Below are 13,261 nucleotides of genomic sequence, written 5' to 3'. Positions count from 1 at the left end.
TCATGCATGCAGCAGCTGAATTTACTATATATATTTAAGAAGGGGCCCAGACGTTGCACTCTCTAATGGTTAGTCAAACCAATGAGGTAGCAGGCAACACCCCCTCTGCAGACTGGCCACTAGAGATGAGCGCCGGAAATTTTTCGGGTTTTGTGTTTTGGTTTTGGGTTCGGTTCCGCGGCCGTGTTTTGGGTTCGACCGCGTTTTGGCAAAACCTCACCGAATTTTTTTTGTCGGATTCGGGTGTGTTTTGGATTCGGGTGTTTTTTTAAAAAAACCCTAAAAAACAGCTTAAATCATAGAATTTGGGGGTAATTTTGATCCCAAAGTATTATTAACCTCAAAAAACATAATTTACACTCATTTTCAGCCTATTCTGAACACATCACACCTCACAATATTATTTTTAGTCCTAAAATTTGCACCGAGGTCGCTGTGTGAGTAAGATAAGCGACCCTAGTGGCCGACACAAACACCGGGCCCATCTAGGAGTGGCACTGCAGTGTCACGCAGGATGGCCCTTCCAAAAAACCCTCCCCAAACAGCACATGACGCAAAGAAAAAAAGAGGCGCAATGAGGTAGCTGACTGTGTGAGTAAGATTAGCGACCCTAGTGGCCGACACAAACACCGGGCACATCTAGGAGTGGCACTGCAGTGTCACGCAGGATGTCCCTTCCAAAAAACCCTCCCCAAACAGCACATGACGCAAAGAAAAAAAGAGGCGCAATGAGGTAGCTGTGTGAGTAAGATTAGCGACCCTAGTGGCCGACACAAACACCGGGCCCATCTAGGAGTGGCACTGCAGTGTCACGCAGGATGTCCCTTCCAAAAAACCCTCCCCAATCAGCACATGATGCAAAGAAAAAGAAAAGAAAAAAGAGGTGCAAGATGGAATTATCCTTGGGCCCTCCCACCCACCCTTATGTTGTATAAACAAAACAGGACATGCACACTTTAACCAACCCATCATTTCAGTGACAGGGTCTGCCACACGACTGTGACTGATATGACGGGTTGGTTTGGACCCCCCCCAAAAAAGAAGCAATTAATCTCTCCTTGCACAAACTGGCTCTACAGAGGCAAGATGTCCACCTCATCTTCACCCTCCGATATATCACCGTGTACATCCCCCTCCTCACAGATTATCAATTCGTCCCCACTGGAATCCACCATCTCAGCTCCCTGTGTACTTTGTGGAGGCAATTGCTGCTGGTCAATGTCTCCGCGGAGGAATTGATTATAATTCATTTTAATGAACATCATCTTCTCCACATTTTCTGGATGTAACCTCGTACGCCGATTGCTGACAAGGTGAGCGGCGGCACTAAACACTCTTTCGGAGTACACACTTGTGGGAGGGCAACTTAGGTAGAATAAAGCCAGTTTGTGCAAGGGCCTCCAAATTGCCTCTTTTTCCTGCCAGTATAAGTACGGACTGTGTGACGTGCCTACTTGGATGCGGTCACTCATATAATCCTCCACCATTCTATCAATGTTGAGAGAATCATATGCAGTGACAGTAGACGACATGTCCGTAATCGTTGTCAGGTCCTTCAGTCCGGACCAGATGTCAGCATCAGCAGTCGCTCCAGACTGCCCTGCATCACCGCCAGCGGGTGGGCTCGGAATTCTGAGCCTTTTCCTCGCACCCCCAGTTGCGGGAGAATGTGAAGGAGGAGATGTTGACAGGTCGCGTTCCGCTTGACTTGACAATTTTGTCACCAGCAGGTCTTTCAACCCCAGCAGACCTGTGTCTGCCGGAAAGAGAGATCCAAGGTAGGCTTTAAATCTAGGATCGAGCACGGTGGCCAAAATGTAGTGCTCTGATTTCAACAGATTGACCACCCGTGAATCCTTGTTAAGCGAATTAAGGGCTGCATCCACAAGTCCCACATGCCTAGCGGAATCGCTCCGTGTTAGCTCCTTCTTCAATGCCTCCAGCTTCTTCTGCAAAAGCCTGATGAGGGGAATGACCTGACTCAGGCTGGCAGTGTCTGAACTGACTTCACGTGTGGCAAGTTCAAAGGGCATCAGAACCTTGCACAACGTTGAAATCATTCTCCACTGCACTTGAGACAGGTGCATTCCACCTACTATATCGTGCTCAATTGTATAGGCTTGAATGGCCTTTTGCTGCTCCTCCAACCTCTGAAGCATATAGAGGGTTGAATTCCACCTCGTTACCACTTCTTGCTTCAGATGATGGCAGGGCAGGTTCAGTAGTTTTTGGTGGTGCTCCAGTTTTCTGTACGTGGTGCCTGTACGCCGAAAGTGTCCCGCAATTCTTCTGGCCACCGACAGCATCTCTTGCACGCCCCTGTCGTTTTTTAAAAAATTCTGCACCACCAAATTCAAGGTATGTGCAAAACATGGGACGTGCTGGAATTGGCCCAGATTTAATGCACACACAATATTGCTGGCGTTGTCCGATGCCACAAATCCACAGGAGAGTCCAATTGGGGTAAGCCATTCCGCGATGATCTTCCTCAGTTGCCGTAAGAGGTTTTCAGCTGTGTGCGTATTCTGGAAAGCGGTGATACAAAGCGTAGCCTGCCTAGGAAAGAGTTGGCGTTTGCGAGATGCTGCTACTGGTGCCGCCGCTGCTGTTCTTGCGGCGGGAGTCCATACATCTACCCAGTGGGCTGTCACAGTCATATAGTCCTGACCCTGCCCTGCTCCACTTGTCCACATGTCCGTGGTTAAGTGGACATTGGGTACAGCTGCATTTTTTAGGACACTGGTGACTCTTTTTCTGAGGTCTGTGTACATTTTCGGTATCGCCTGCCTAGAGAAATGGAACCTAGATGGTATTTGGTACCGGGGACACAGTACCTCCAACAAGTCTCTAGTTGGCTCTGCAGTAATGATGGATACCGGAACCACGTTTCTCACCACCCAGGATGCCAAGGCCTCAGTTATCCGCTTTGCAGTAGGATGACTGCTGTGATATTTCATCTTCCTCGCAAAGGACTGTTGAACAGTCAATTGCTTACTGGAAGTAGTACAAGTGGGCTTACGACTTCCCCTCTGGGATGACCATCGACTCCCAGCGGCAACAACAGCAGCGCCAGCAGCAGTAGGCGTTACACGCAAGGATGCATCGGAGGAATCCCAGGCAGGAGAGGACTCGTCAGACTTGCCAGTGACATGGCCTGCAGGACTATTGGCATTCCTGGGGAAGGAGGAAATTGACACTGAGGGAGTTGGTGGGGTGGTTTGCGTGAGCTTGGTTACAAGAGGAAGGGATTTACTGGTCAGTGGACTGCTTCCGCTGTCACCCAAAGTTTTTGAACTTGTCACTGACTTATTATGAATGCGCTGCAGGTGACGTATAAGGGAGGATGTTCCGAGGTGGTTAACGTCCTTACCCCTACTTATTACAGCTTGACAAAGGGAACACACGGCTTGACACCTGTTGTCCGCATTTCTGGTGAAATACCTCCACACCGAAGAGCTGATTTTTTTGGTATTTTCACCTGGCATGTCAACGGCCATATTCCTCCCACGGACAACAGGTGTCTCCCCGGGTGCCTGACTTAAACAAACCACCTCACCATCAGAATCCTCCTGGTCAATTTCCTCCCCAGCGCCAGCAACACCCATATCCTCCTCATCCTGGTGTACTTCAACACTGACATCTTCAATCTGACTATCAGGAACTGGACTGCGGGTGCTCCTTCCAGCACTTGCAGGGGGCATGCAAATAGTGGAAGGCGCATGCTCTTCACGTCCAGTGTTGGGAAGGTCAGGCATCGCAAACGACACAATTGGACTCTCCTTGTGGATTTGGGATTTCAAAGAACGCACAGTTCTTTGCGGTGCTTTTGCCAGCTTGAGTCTTTTCAGTTTTCTAGCGAGAGGCTGAGTGCTTCCATCCTCATGTGAAGCTGAACCACTAGCCATGAACATAGGCCAGGGCCTCAGCCGTTCCTTGCCACTCCGTGTGGTAAATGGCATATTGGCAAGTTTACGCTTCTCCTCCGACAATTTTATTTTAGGTTTTGGAGTCCTTTTTTTTCTGATATTTGGTGTTTTGGATTTGACATGCTCTGTACTATGACATTGGGCATCGGCCTTGGCAGACGACGTTGCTGGCATTTCATCGTCTCGGCCATGACTAGTGGCAGCAGCTTCAGCACGAGGTGGAAGTGGATCTTGATCTTTCCCTAATTTTGGAACCTCAACTTTTTTGTTCTCCATATTTTATAGGCAGAACTAAAAGGCACCTCAGGTAAACAATGGAGATGGATGGATTGGATACTAGTATACAATTATGGACGGACTGCCACGGTTAGGTGGTATAAAAAAACCACGGTTAGGTGGTATATATTATAATAATAATACAATTATGGATGGACGGACTGCCTGCCGACTGCCGACACAGAGGTAGCCACAGCCGTGAACTACCGCACTGTACACTGGTTGATAAAGAGATAGTAGTATACTCGTAACAACTAGTATGACACTATGACGACGGTATAAAGAATGAAAAAAAAACCACGGTTAGGTGGTAGGTATATAATAATAAATAATACAATTCTGGTCGGACGGACTGCCTGCCGTGTGCCGACACAGAGGTAGCCACAGCCGTGAACTACCGCACTGTACACTGGTTGATAAAGAGATAGTAGTATACTCGTAACAATTAGGATGACACTATGACGGTATAAAGAATGAAAAAAAAACCACGGTTAGGTGGTAGGTATATAATAATAAATAATACAATTCTGGTCGGACGGACTGCCTGCCGTGTGCCGACACAGAGGTAGCCACAGCCGTGAACTACCGCACTGTACACTGGTTGATAAAGAGATAGTAGTATACTCGTAACAATTAGGATGACACTATGACGGTATAAAGAATGAAAAAAAAACCACGGTTAGGTGGTAGGTATATAATAATAAATAATACAATTCTGGTCGGACGGACTGCCTGCCGTGTGCCGACACAGAGGTAGCCACAGCCGTGAACTACCGCACTGTACACTGGTTGATAAAGAGATAGTAGTATACTCGTAACAACTAGTATGACACTATGACGACGGTATAAAGAATGAAAAAAAAACCACGGTTAGGTGGTATATATTATAATAATAATACAATTATGGATGGACGGACTGCCTGCCGACACAGAGGTAGCCACAGCCGTGAACTACCGCACTGTACACTGGTTGATAAAGAGATAGTAGTATACTCGTAACAACTAGTATGACACTATGACGACGGTATAAAGAATGAAAAAAAAACCACGGTTAGGTGGTATATATTATAATAATAATACAATTATGGATGGACGGACTGCCTGCCGACTGCCGACACAGAGGTAGCCACAGCCGTGAACTACCGCACTGTACACTGGTTGATAAAGAGATAGTAGTATACTCGTAACAACTAGTATGACACTATGACGACGGTATAAAGAATGAAAAAAAAACCACGGTTAGGTGGTATATATTATAATAATAATACAATTATGGATGGACGGACTGCCTGCCGACTGCCGACACAGAGGTAGCCACAGCCGTGAACTACCGCACTGTACACTGGTTGATAAAGAGATAGTAGTATACTCGTAACAATTAGGATGACACTATGACGGTATAAAGAATGAAAAAAAAACCACGGTTAGGTGGTAGGTATATAATAATAAATAATACAATTCTGGTCGGACGGACTGCCTGCCGTGTGCCGACACAGAGGTAGCCACAGCCGTGAACTACCGCACTGTACACTGGTTGATAAAGAGATAGTAGTATACTCGTAACAACTAGTATGACACTATGACGACGGTATAAAGAATGAAAAAAAAACCACGGTTAGGTGGTATATATTATAATAATAATACAATTATGGATGGACGGACTGCCTGCCGACTGCCGACACAGAGGTAGCCACAGCCGTGAACTACCGCACTGTACACTGGTTGATAAAGAGATAGTAGTATACTCGTAACAACTAGTATGACACTATGACGACGGTATAAAGAATGAAAAAAAAACCACGGTTAGGTGGTATATATTATAATAATAATACAATTATGGATGGACGGACTGCCTGCCGACTGCCGACACAGAGGTAGCCACAGCCGTGAACTACCGCACTGTACACTGGTTGATAAAGAGATAGTAGTATACTCGTAACAACTAGTATGACACTATGACGACGGTATAAAGAATGAAAAAAAAACCACGGTTAGGTGGTATATATTATAATAATAATACAATTATGGATGGACGGACTGCCTGCCGACTGCCGACACAGAGGTAGCCACAGCCGTGAACTACCGCACTGTACACTGGTTGATAAAGAGATAGTAGTATACTCGTAACAACTAGTATGACACTATGACGACGGTATAAAGAATGAAAAAAAAACCACGGTTAGGTGGTATATATTATAATAATAATACAATTATGGATGGACGGACTGCCTGCCGACACAGAGGTAGCCACAGCCGTGAACTACCGCACTGTACACTGGTTGATAAAGAGATAGTAGTATACTCGTAACAACTAGTATGACACTATGACGACGGTATAAAGAATGAAAAAAAAACCACGGTTAGGTGGTATATATTATAATAATAATACAATTATGGATGGACGGACTGCCTGCCGACTGCCGACACAGAGGTAGCCACAGCCGTGAACTACCGCACTGTACACTGGTTGATAAAGAGATAGTAGTATACTCGTAACAACTAGTATGACACTATGACGACGGTATAAAGAATGAAAAAAAAACCACGGTTAGGTGGTATATATTATAATAATAATACAATTATGGATGGACGGACTGCCTGCCGACTGCCGACACAGAGGTAGCCACAGCCGTGAACTACCGCACTGTACACTGGTTGATAAAGAGATAGTAGTATACTCGTAACAATTAGGATGACACTATGACGGTATAAAGAATGAAAAAAAAACCACGGTTAGGTGGTAGGTATATAATAATAAATAATACAATTCTGGTCGGACGGACTGCCTGCCGTGTGCCGACACAGAGGTAGCCACAGCCGTGAACTACCGCACTGTACACTGGTTGATAAAGAGATAGTAGTATACTCGTAACAACTAGTATGACACTATGACGACGGTATAAAGAATGAAAAAAAAACCACGGTTAGGTGGTATATATTATAATAATAATACAATTATGGATGGACGGACTGCCTGCCGACTGCCGACACAGAGGTAGCCACAGCCGTGAACTACCGCACTGTACACTGGTTGATAAAGAGATAGTAGTATACTCGTAACAATTAGGATGACACTATGACGGTATAAAGAATGAAAAAAAAACCACGGTTAGGTGGTAGGTATATAATAATAAATAATACAATTCTGGTCGGACGGACTGCCTGCCGTGTGCCGACACAGAGGTAGCCACAGCCGTGAACTACCGCACTGTACACTGGTTGATAAAGAGATAGTAGTATACTCGTAACAATTAGGATGACACTATGACGGTATAAAGAATGAAAAAAAAACCACGGTTAGGTGGTAGGTATATAATAATAAATAATACAATTCTGGTCGGACGGACTGCCTGCCGTGTGCCGACACAGAGGTAGCCACAGCCGTGAACTACCGCACTGTACACTGGTTGATAAAGAGATAGTAGTATACTCGTAACAATTAGGATGACACTATGACGGTATAAAGAATGAAAAAAAAACCACGGTTAGGTGGTAGGTATATAATAATAAATAATACAATTCTGGTCGGACGGACTGCCTGCCGTGTGCCGACACAGAGGTAGCCACAGCCGTGAACTACCGCACTGTACTGTGTCTGCTGCTAATATAGACTGGTTGATATTTAAAGAGATATTAGTAGTATACAACAATACTATACTGGTGGTCAGGCACTGGTCACCACTCCTGCAGCAAAAGTGTGCACTGTTAATTAATATAATTGTACTCCTGGCTCCTGCTAACAACCTGCAGTGCTCCCCAGTCTCCCCCACAATTAATTATAAGCTTTTAATTTATACATTGATGACTGTGCAGCACACTGGGCTGAGCTGAGTGCACACAGACTGAGTCACACTGTGTGACTGACTGTGCTGTGTATCGTTTTTTTTTTCAGGCAGAGAACGGATATAGCAGAGAGAAGTGAACGGATATATTATATTAAATAAAAGTTAACTAGCTGCTGCACTGGTCACTGACTGTGGTAAACTAACTCTGTCTGCGACTCTGCACAATCTCTCTCTATCTAATCTATCTATCTCTATTCTAATGGAGAGGACGCCAGACACGTCCTCTCCCTATCAATCTCAATGCACGAGTGAAAATGGCGGCGACGCGCGGCTCCTTATATAGAATCCGAGTCTCGCGATAGAATCCGAGCCTCGCGAGAATCCGACAGCGTCATGATGACGTTCGGGCGCGCTCGGGTTAACCGAGCAAGGCGGGAAGATCCGAGTCGCTCGGACCCGTGGAAAAAAAAGTGAAGTTCGTGCGGGTTCGGATTCAAAGAAACCGAACCCGCTCATCTCTACTGGCCACACCCCTAACATGGGCCCCTACCACTGCATTCCCCCGGTGCGCCCTACATGCCCCAGTCCGACACTGCAAGTACCTACAGATATAGCCACGCTCATCGTTGCTGCTGCTGCGCCATACAGGCGTCCTAGTCGCGCCACACCAATGCCGCAGGTAGGCAAAGTAAGGTGTGATAAGGCACAAGAGGATCCACAGCATACAGTACACAGTTTCACCACTGGGCGGCGATTGTTCCACTAATGAAAACTACAGTACAGTGCTGAATAGCAGCGGATGGATATGGCACTACACAATACTGAACAATGTAGCAAGCCCTGACAGGCGGGCCAGTGCACATTAAATATAGTAGTTCTGTTTTAATACATTAATGCTGCAGGGCGGAGTACGAAATCACCAAAACGGCAGGCACCCAGGGACAACATGCCTTACAACTGAAAGTTCCCTTGGTGTGCTGTATAAAATGATCCCTACATTAAGTAGAAATGTATACACCGAAAAAGATTTGCTCAGCGTCTCCAGCACACACAAAGAAAAGCACAGTTCAGAGTTCTACACAGCTCTCCAATAGAAAAAAAAATAATTACAATCAGCGATGAGATGGGACATAGAGCACTATCATTTTTTTTTACAATGAGCAACTTCACTATGTCACTGCAGGTGTCAGTCACCTGTCTCCATAGCTCTCTGGGCACAGTGGTATCACCGATGGTTACCATGCCTGTGAGCTAGGGTTCGATTCCTGCAAAGGACACAGTTGTATTTTATATATTTGTAAAAACTATCATCCACAGTTTTTTCTAATTTTTCAAAACAAGTTCTGTCATACTTTGTATACAGTCTCAGACATGCACACAGATATACAGTCAAAATTAGAAAAAACTGTATGTGCTACTTATTACACAAATATACAATACAAGTGTGGCTTATCAAGAGTGTTATCTTTATGTCAGCCTACCCCACCACTAAGCCCAGCTCCTGTGAGACTCATGATTTCACGGACTGTGTGCACCGCTTAGCAAATGACAAACACAACACGACCGGTACCCTACTGTGTATAAATTAATGGCTCATGCTGTTATTTACTAAGCACTGTAAGCAGTATACCCAATCTGTGAAATCACAAGTCTCACTGGGGTGGGACTGGAGGTGGGGGATGCTGCCTATTAAAGCAATGGGGTGGCCCGGGAAAAAGTACAGTAAACTCAGATTCATAAAGGTCACACTCTCGTAATATGAAAAGTCACACTTGTATTGTGATACAATGATGACCAAATGATGCGCACGCCATGGGGAACACTGGGATGAATCTGATTGGATCACTCTTAGAAAAGACTGAAAAGAAGCCCATAGGCTTTTACTAGACACCACCATCTACAGATAGCATTGCCTAATGGCTCTAAGCTCCAGAAAGTATTGCATTCCAGAGCTTGATACATATGGGGAATGTGGCCAGAACTCCAAAAACTACAGTTTTTGGCGTTTTGGACACATATTGCTTTTAGTACATCCTAGTCAATATCTGAAACAGTACATAAAAAAAAAAAAAAAATGTGAAGCCCATCTCTCCCCCATCTTGTGCATATAAAAAAATGATCCCTCGTCTAATGCGGTAGGTTGTCTAGATTTTAAAATGGTAAGCCTGGTTGTGCTACCATATTGTTCCTACACACAGAAAGCGTTTACTCAGAGCGAAAATGTGAAAAAAAATGCATTTCTAATTAAAGTGCACATTTTTTGTGTCGTAACCTACACAAAGAATCTTGCTTTTTACTATTTTGGAAAGGTGAATTATTGACTAAACAACTACAAAATAAATACAAACAATATCAAATTTGTTTTGATTAATTATTTTCATGTTAGAGTTGGTAAATATTCTAAATGGTATTGTCTGAACATACAAAATCTCATGAAAAAAAAATAACAAAAAAAAGCAAGGTATACAGTAATTTGTGTGGGTACCGCATAAAAAAATAAATCAGTGACTGCAAACATTAGAAAATTACCTCAGGACAAGGGTGAGAAAACTCTCAGCAGGGTTAAGGAGTTATTTAACCACTATCGGGTGAATTCAACTGATGTCGGATCCTTTCTGATGGAAAGGATCCGACATTTCAGTATTCAATTAGTCAGATTTGGCCGTTCCTGACAATGCCAATCCGTCTTTTTTAGTCGGATTGACATGGTCGGAAACAAGACGAAAACCTGTTGGATTTGTCCGCGAATCCGACAAAACACGTGGATCCGCGGCTAATCCGCCGATCCACTTGCTTTCCGACAAGTCGATTTTCTGACTTGTCGGATAAACGGGAGTTTAATTGAATAGGTTGAATCTGGATTTCACCTTAAACTCCCGTTTATCTGACAAGTCAGGAAAATAGGATTTTGGTACTTACCAGATAAATCCTTTTCTTTGAATCCATAGGGGGCACTGGAGTACTCTTGGGATATGGACGGTTCCACTGGAACTAGGCACTGAACAGTTAAACTTTGACTATACCTCCCCTCCATATCCCAGAGTACCTCAGTGTTTTTTACTGAGCCGAACTGGAGCTATAGAGGTTGACAATGGAGAAATACATATAACAAAACTGGACAACAATAAAGTTGACACCAACAAAAAATGACAACTAACAGTTGACACCAACCCGACAGAATTTCTAATTTGAAACAGTCGGTAAGAGTGTGTTACCATAATATTCCCTGCACTTACCACAACCAGGTAATAACTGCTCTGGGTGGGCGTCCAGTGCCCCCTATGGATTCAAAGAAAAGGATTTATCTGGTAAGTACCAAAATCCTATTTTCTTTTTCATCCACTAGGGGTCACTGGAGTACTCTTGGGACGTACCAAAGTTTCCCCCGTGGGCGGGAGAGCTATTTGGCACTTGTAACACTAAACGGCCAAAGCTAGATGCTGATGCCGCAAAAGTATCAAACTTATAAAAGCGCACAAACGTGTGCACTGATGACCATGTAGCCGCCCGGCAAAGCTGTGTCATAGAGGCTCCACGACCAGCTGCCCATGAAGTTCCAACAGAACGTGTGGAATGAGCTGTTACCGATGTAGGCGGCTGTAATCTAGCCTGAAGATAAGCCTGACGTATGGTCAGTTTTATCCATCTGGATAGGGTCTGCTTAGAGGCTGGCCAACCGCTCTTGGCAGCATCATAGAGAACAAACAACGTATCCGTCTTACGAAGTGTAGACGTTCGAGACACATAAACGCGTAAAGCGCGTACCACATCCAGAGTTTCAGAATGTCCTAATAACACAGGAACTACTATTGGTTGGTTGATGTGAAAAGATGACACTACTTTTGGTAAGAAAGCGGGATTCGTCCGAAGTTCCGCTCTGTCATCATGAAACACCAAATATGGTGGCTTGCATGACAAGGCACCCAAATCTGAAACTCGCCTTGCCGAAGCCAAGGCTAGAAGAAAAATTGTTTTCCAAGTGAGAAATTTAATATCCACTTGTTGTAAGGGTTCAAAATGAAAAGACTGTAAGAAATCTAAAACCAGATTCAAGTCCCATGGCGCAGTAGGTGGAATGAATGGAGGCTGTACTCTGAGGACACCCTGCATAAAGGTGTGTACTGATGGCAAAAGAGCCAATCGTCTTTGAAAGTAAATTGACAAAGCAGATATCTGCACTTTTAGTGTGGATAAACGTAGACCTCCATCTAATCCCATCTGTAGAAATAACAAAAGACGGGAAAACTTGAAAGATGAAGTTGGAAACTTCCTAGCTTTACACCAACCTATATAGGCACGCCAAATTCTATAATAATGAGCTGCCGTAACCGGCTTCCTAGCTCGTAACATGGTTGGAATGACTGATTCTGGAATGCCCTCTCTTCTTAAGAGGGTGGTCTCAACAGCCACCCCGTCAAACGCAGCCGCGCTAAATTGGGGTAAAGAAACGGACCCTGTTGTAACAGGTCTGGACGTAGTGGGAGCGGCCAAGGATCGTCTGCGAGTAATCCGCGAAGATCCGAAAACCAAGCTCTCCGTGGCCAATGAGGCGCCACTAGTATGACTGTGACGAACTCTCTTTTGATCCGTTTTAGCAATAGAGGGAGCAGCGGAAACGGTGGAAACAGATATACTAGACTGTATGGCCACCTGCCTGTGAGAGCATCCACCGCCTCTGGATCTCTCGTTCTGGATACATACTGGGGCGTTTGAGGATTGTGGTGAGATGCCATCAAGTCCACCTGCGGGTAACCCCACCTCTGGACCAGCATGAGAAATACGTCTGGATTTAATGCCCATTCTCCTGGATGGATATCCCGACGACTGAGATAATCCGCCTCCCAGTTGTCCACTCCCGGAATGAATACTGCCGACAATATCACTTGGTGATACTCGGCCCAATTGAGGATTCGAGCTACTTCCCGCATTGCCATGCGGCTTCTCGTTCCGCCTTGTTTGTTGATGTATGCAACCGCCGTTGCATTGTCTGATTGCACCTGGACTGCCTGAGCCTGCAGCATGTGCACTGCCTGTCGTAACGCATTGTAAATTGACCGGAGTTCCAGGACATTTATAGACAGCAATCTTTCGTGATCCGCCCAGAGACCCTGGAGCTGAAGATTCTGAACTACAGCTCCCAAACCTCTGAGACTTGCGTCTGCCGTGAGAATTATCCAATTCCAGGTGCTGCACTGTTTTCCTGCGGTTAGATTCTGTACCCTGAGCCACCAGAGTAGAGGCACTCTGGTCCTTGGAGACAACCTTACCCTGTGG

The 13,261-nt window shown here is 45.0% G+C and overlaps 1 protein-coding gene across 4 annotated transcripts in view; it reads right to left on the bottom strand.

Annotated features, from left to right (window-relative positions):
- LOC134932872 (uncharacterized) overlaps nucleotides 1-13,261 on the bottom strand; it is a 423,538-nt gene that overhangs the window by 172,377 nt on the left and 237,900 nt on the right. The gene's annotated exons all lie outside the window — the stretch shown is intronic.

Source organism: Pseudophryne corroboree, chromosome 6, assembly GCF_028390025.1.
Source record: "Pseudophryne corroboree isolate aPseCor3 chromosome 6, aPseCor3.hap2, whole genome shotgun sequence".
In the NCBI taxonomy this organism is placed as follows: Eukaryota; Metazoa; Chordata; class Amphibia; order Anura; family Myobatrachidae; genus Pseudophryne; species Pseudophryne corroboree.
The sequence above is the reverse complement of the archived record's forward strand: the minus strand, read 5'-3'. Positions and strand labels throughout refer to the sequence as shown.